The following is a 5,820-nucleotide window of genomic DNA, read 5'->3' on the forward strand; positions in this document are numbered from 1 at the left end:
TATACAGTAAGCTGCTGTGCTGTACAAGGGCCTTTCATTCTCATTCCAACCATGATATACAGTAAGCTGCTGTGCTGTACAAGGGCCTTTCATTCTCATTCCAACCATGATATACAGTAAGCTGCTGTGCTGTACAAGGGCCTTTCATTCTCATTCCAACCATGATATACAGTAAGCTACTGTACAAGGGCCTTTCATTCTCATTCCAACCATGATATACAGTAAGCTGCTGTGCTGTACAAGGGCCTTTCATTCTCATTCCAACCATGATATACAGTAAGCTGCTGTGCTGTACAAGGGCCTTTCATTCTCATTCCAACCATGATATACAGTAAGCTGCTGTACTGTACAAGGGCCTTTCATTCTCATTCCAACCATGATATACAGTAAGCTGCTGTGCTGTACAAGGGCCTTTCATTCTCATTCCAACCATGATATACAGTAAGCTGCTGTACTGTACAAGGGCCTTTCATTCTCATTCCAACCATGATATACAGTAAGCTGCTGTGCTGTACAAGGGCCTTTCATTCTCATTCCAACCATGATATACAGTAAGCTGCTGTACTGTACAAGGGCCTTTCATTCTCATTCCAACCATGATATACAGTAAGCTGCTGTGCTGTACAAGGGCCTTTCATTCTCATTCCAACCATGATATACAGTAAGCTGCTGTGCTGTACAAGGGCCTTTCATTCTCATTCCAACCATGATATACAGTAAGCTGCTGTACTGTACAAGGGCCTTTCATTCTCATTCCAACCATGATATACAGTAAGCTGCTGTGCTGTACAAGGGCCTTTCATTCTCATTCCAACCATGATATACAGTAAGCTGCTGTGCTGTACAAGGGCCTTTCATTCTCATTCCAACCATGATATACAGTAAGCTGCTGTGCTGTACAAGGGCCTTTTGTTCACAGCGCCACCTGGCAAGACAGCTGTGTGTGTGTCAATATTCACCTCCTAACAATCCATTTTTTCATCAAGGAGGGAGGTGACTTCTGGGAAATGATGGGTTTTGACTGAGAGCAAACGTGTAGGAATATCTCCCCTGCAGCTATTGGTCGATTAGAGTGTCAGTCAAACTGCAGCCTATTCCAAACAGACAGATGGGCTTTCCCTTCTTCCATCTGGAACCCCTCTGGTCATGATTACCCACAGTGCACTGGAGTGTGAGGCCAGCTAAAGAGCATTGGCCTGCCTCTCAGTCTACAGTGCAGAGAGCATCATAACACCCTTGAGGGCTCTTTACTATTGTGTAAACTTCTGGCCCACCAGACAATGCACATGTTTCAGTTGGCAGACTCATTATTTCTATATGCTACACACCTTTGTGTTTGCGTCACAGTTTACATCTGAAGGAACTTGTGATGCAACCATACTGGTTGATTGTGACAAGAGGCCGGACAATTTCTGTAGTAACTTGGATCAAAAAGTCATATCATGCCCCCCCCCCCCCCCCCGGATCCTTTTCAGAGGCTTGTGAAGTTACATTGCAGTCTAATTTCTCAGACATCTAGAACTATTCCCATATAGTTCACTTCCCCTGCAAACTGCACTGAATCACGGACGGACGGTGAGAGGCGAGGGAAACTATTGTCCTGGGTGCTCTGGGTTGAGGAAGTTTCATGCATCCTGTATAAAGCCAGGCTCTTTGCATATGAATAGTCCAGTGTCCAGATAAGAGGTTGTGTCACGGAACTCGGTGTGCTTTCAGCTCTGTGTGGATGCAGTCTTTAATGAATACTGTGTGTTACGATGTGCAGAACACTGTGTTGAGTGTGCAGCACAGCTGACTGGGTCAGACCCGATGAAGCGACTCGTGGGATCAATGTGTTTCTGTAGCTCAAGATGGCTCCTCCAGTCGCTTTTTGGGAATGGAAAATTCCCTTACCGGGTCTGGAACTGCTAAATGCCCAATTTAAAGTCCGGAGGGTTGGTCTCTTATCTGCCTCATTTGACTGCTGATGGGAGAGGAGTGTTTCTTCAATCCATTTGCTTGTTTCCTTGGATCTGCTGCTCTGCTCCCCGTCTACCTCTCGGTCAATCACTTGTAACCTCTCCTGCTTTTTCAACAGGGGCTGTCTTGTTACTGGTTTCCCTCTGGTTAGAATTAGTCTTTCATGGGAACGTTGACCTGTGAGAGTTCACATAAAAACCACCACTATGAGTGTAAGTGAAATTCACACCTGTGCACAGGTCCTCTCTTGTGTGACGCAGCTTTGAGAGTTAATAGTCAGGTTTTTCCAGTCTCACCTCTTGCCCAACAGCCAATCTCCCATTGAGATGTCCTCTTCAATGCCTCTTATCTCTTTGTTGTAGGGCTGTTCTAGCCAAAGAATATCTACGTCCACATAGTCACTGTAGCCTGTAACTCATCACATAGCCTGTACCTCATCGTGCAGCTCAGAACAGTAGACGGCTACAGCAAGGGATGACTGGATTCCTAAACGGAGGAGGGTGAAGTTGACGCTAGACGCTGATCTTGGGTCAGTTTAGCATTTTCCCACTAATGGTTAAGATTGCATAGAATAAACGTCTTTAAAAGGGCTACCATTCTGCCAACAGGGTAACGTAGCCATAGAACTAAACTGTCTTTTAAAAGGGCTACCATTCTGCCACAGGGGTAACGCTAGCATAGAAATAAACTGTCTTTAAAAGGGCTACCATTCTGCCACAGGGTAACGATAGCCATCTAGAATAAAAACTGTCTTTAAAAGGGCTACCATTCTGCCACAGGGTAACATAGCCATAGAATAAAACTGTCTTTAAAAGGGCTACCATTCTGCACACAGTGTGGTAACATAGCGGACTTAGATAAAACTGTCTTTAAAAAGGGCTCCATTCTGCCACAGGTAACGTAGCCATAGAATAAACTGTCTTTAAAAGGGCTACCATTCTGCCCACAGGGTAACGTAGCCATAGAATAAAATGTCTTTAAAAGGGCACCATTCTGCCACAGGGTAAAGTAGCCATAAGAATAAAAACTGTCTTTAAAAGGGCTACAATTCTGCCACAGGGTAACGTAGCCATAGAATAAACTGTCTTTAAAAGGGCTACATTCTGCCACAGAGTAACGAGCCATAGAATAAACGTCTTTAAAAAGGCTACCATTCTGCCACAGGGTAACAGTAGCCATTAGAATAAACTGTTCCTTTAAAAGGGATCCATTCTGCCACAGCGGTAAACGTAGCCATATTTAAACTGTTTTAAAAGGGAGAAGGATCCTTCTGCCACAGGGTAAGTAAGTAGCCATAGAAATAAACTGTCTTTAAAAGGGTACCATTCTGCCGCACAGGGTAACGTAGCCATAGAATAACTGTCTTTAAGGGCTACCATTCGCCACAGGGTAACGTAGCCTAGAATAAACTGTCTTTAAAAGGGCTACCATTCTGCCACAGGGATAAACGTAGCCATAGAATAAACTGTCTTTAAAAGGGATACCATTCTGCCACAGGAGTAACGTAGCCATAGAATAAACTGTTTTAAAGGCTCCATTCTGCCACAGGGTAACGTAGCCATAGAATAAACTGTCTTTAAAGGGCTACCATTCTGCCACAGGGTAACGTAAGCCATAGAAGTAAACTGTCTTTAAAAGGGCTTTTTTACCATTCTGCCACAGGGTAACATAGCCTTAGAAAAACTGTCTTTTAAAAGGGCTAACATTCTGCCACAGGAGTAACTAGCCATAGAATAAAACTGTTCTTAAAAGGGCTACCATTCTGCCACAGGGTAAACATAGCCTTAGAAATTAAACTGTCTTTAAAAGGGCTACCATTCTGCCACAGGGGAACGTAGCCATAGAGAAAACTGTCTTTAAAAGGGGCTCATTCTGCCACAGGTAACGTAGCCATAGAATAAACTGTCTTTAAAAGGGTACCATTCTGCCACAGGGTAACGTAGCCATAGAATAAACTGTCTTTAAAGGGCTACCATTCTGCCACAGAGTAACAGTAGCCATAGAAAAACTGTCTTAAAAGGGCTACCATTCTGCACAAGGGTAACGTAGCCATAGAAGATAAACTGTCTTTAAAGGGAACCATTCTGCCACAGGGTAACGTAGCCATAGAGTAAACTGTCTTTAAAAGGGCTCCATTCTGCCACAGGGTAACATAGCCATAGAATTAAACTGTCTTTAAAAGGGCTACCATCTGCCACAGGGTAACGTAGCCATAGAATAAACTGTACTTTAAAAGGGCTACACATTCTCACAGGGTACACGTAGCCATAGAATAAACTGTCCTTTAAAAGGGCTACCATTCTGCCACAGGGTAACGTAGCCATAGAATTAAACTGTCTTTTAAAAGGGCTACCATTCTGCCACAAGGTAACGTAGCCATAGAATAAAACTGTCTTTTAAAAGGGTACCATTCTGCCACAGGGTAACGTAGCCATAGAATAAACTGTCTTTAAAAGGGCTACATTCTGCCACAGGGTAAACGTAGCCATAGAATAAACTGTCTTTAAAAGGGCTACCATTCTGCCACAGGGTAACGTAGCCATAGAATAAACTGTCTTAAAAGGGCTACATTCTGCCACCAGGGTAACGTAGCCATAGAATAAACTGTCTTTAAAAGGGCTACCATTCTGCCACAGGGTAACATAGCCTTAGAATAAACTGTCTTTAAAAGGGCTACCATTCTGCCACAGGGTTAACGGAGCCATAGAGATAAACTGTCTTTAAAAGGGCTACCATTCTGCCAGAGTAACGTAGCCATAGAATTAAACTGTCTTTAAAAGGGCTACCATTCTGCCACAGGGAACGTAGCCATAGAATAAACTGTCTTTAAAAGGGCTACCATTCTGCCACAGGGTAACGTAGCCATAGAATAAACTGTCTTTTAAAAGGGCTACACATGTCGGCCACAGGGTAATGTAGCAATAGAATAAACGTCTTTAAAGGGACCATTCTGCCACAGGGTAACGTAGCCATAGAATAACCTGTCTTAAAAAGGGCTACCATTCTGCCACAGGGTAACGTAGCCATAGAATAAACTGGTCTTGTAAAAGGGTACCATTCTGCCACAGGTAACGTAGCCTTAGAATAAAACTGTCTTTTAAAAGGGCTACCATTCTGCCACAGAGTAACATTAGCCATAGAATAAACTGTCTTTAAATAAGGGCTACCTATCTGGCCACAGGGTAACATAGCCTTAGAGAATAAACTTGTCTTTAAAAGGGCTACCATTCTGCCACAGGGTAACGTAGCCATAGAGTAAACTGTCTTTAAAAGGGCTTCCATTCTGCCACAGGGTAACGTAGCCATAGAATAAACTGTCTTTAAAAGGGCTACCATTCTGCCACAGGGTAAGTACCATAGAATAAACTGTCTTTAAAAGGGCTACCATTCTGCCACAGGGTAACTTAGCCATAGAATAAACTGTCTTTAAAAGGGCTACCATTCTGCCACGGGTACGTAGCCATAGAATAAACTGTCTTTAAAGGGTCCATTTGCCACGGGTAAAGAGCCATAGAAAAATGCTTAAAAGGCCCATTCTGCCACAGGGTAACGTAGCCATAGAATAAACTGTCTTTAAAAGGGCTTACCTTCTGCCACAGGGTAACGTAGCCATAGAATAAACTGTCTTTAAAAGGGCTACATTCAGCCACAGGGTAACGTAGCCATAGAATAAACTGTCTTTAAAAGGGCTACCATTCTGCCACACTGAGTAACATAGCCATAGAATAAACTGTCTTTAAAAGGGCTACCATTCTGCCAAAGGGTAACAATAGCCTTTAGAATAAACTGTCTTTAAAAGGGCTACCATTCTGCCACAGGTAACGTAGCCATAAGTAAACTGTCTTTAAAAAGGGCTTCCAT

The sequence above is a fragment of the Salvelinus namaycush genome, chromosome 6 (assembly GCF_016432855.1).
Source record: "Salvelinus namaycush isolate Seneca chromosome 6, SaNama_1.0, whole genome shotgun sequence".
In the NCBI taxonomy this organism is placed as follows: Eukaryota; Metazoa; Chordata; class Actinopteri; order Salmoniformes; family Salmonidae; genus Salvelinus; species Salvelinus namaycush.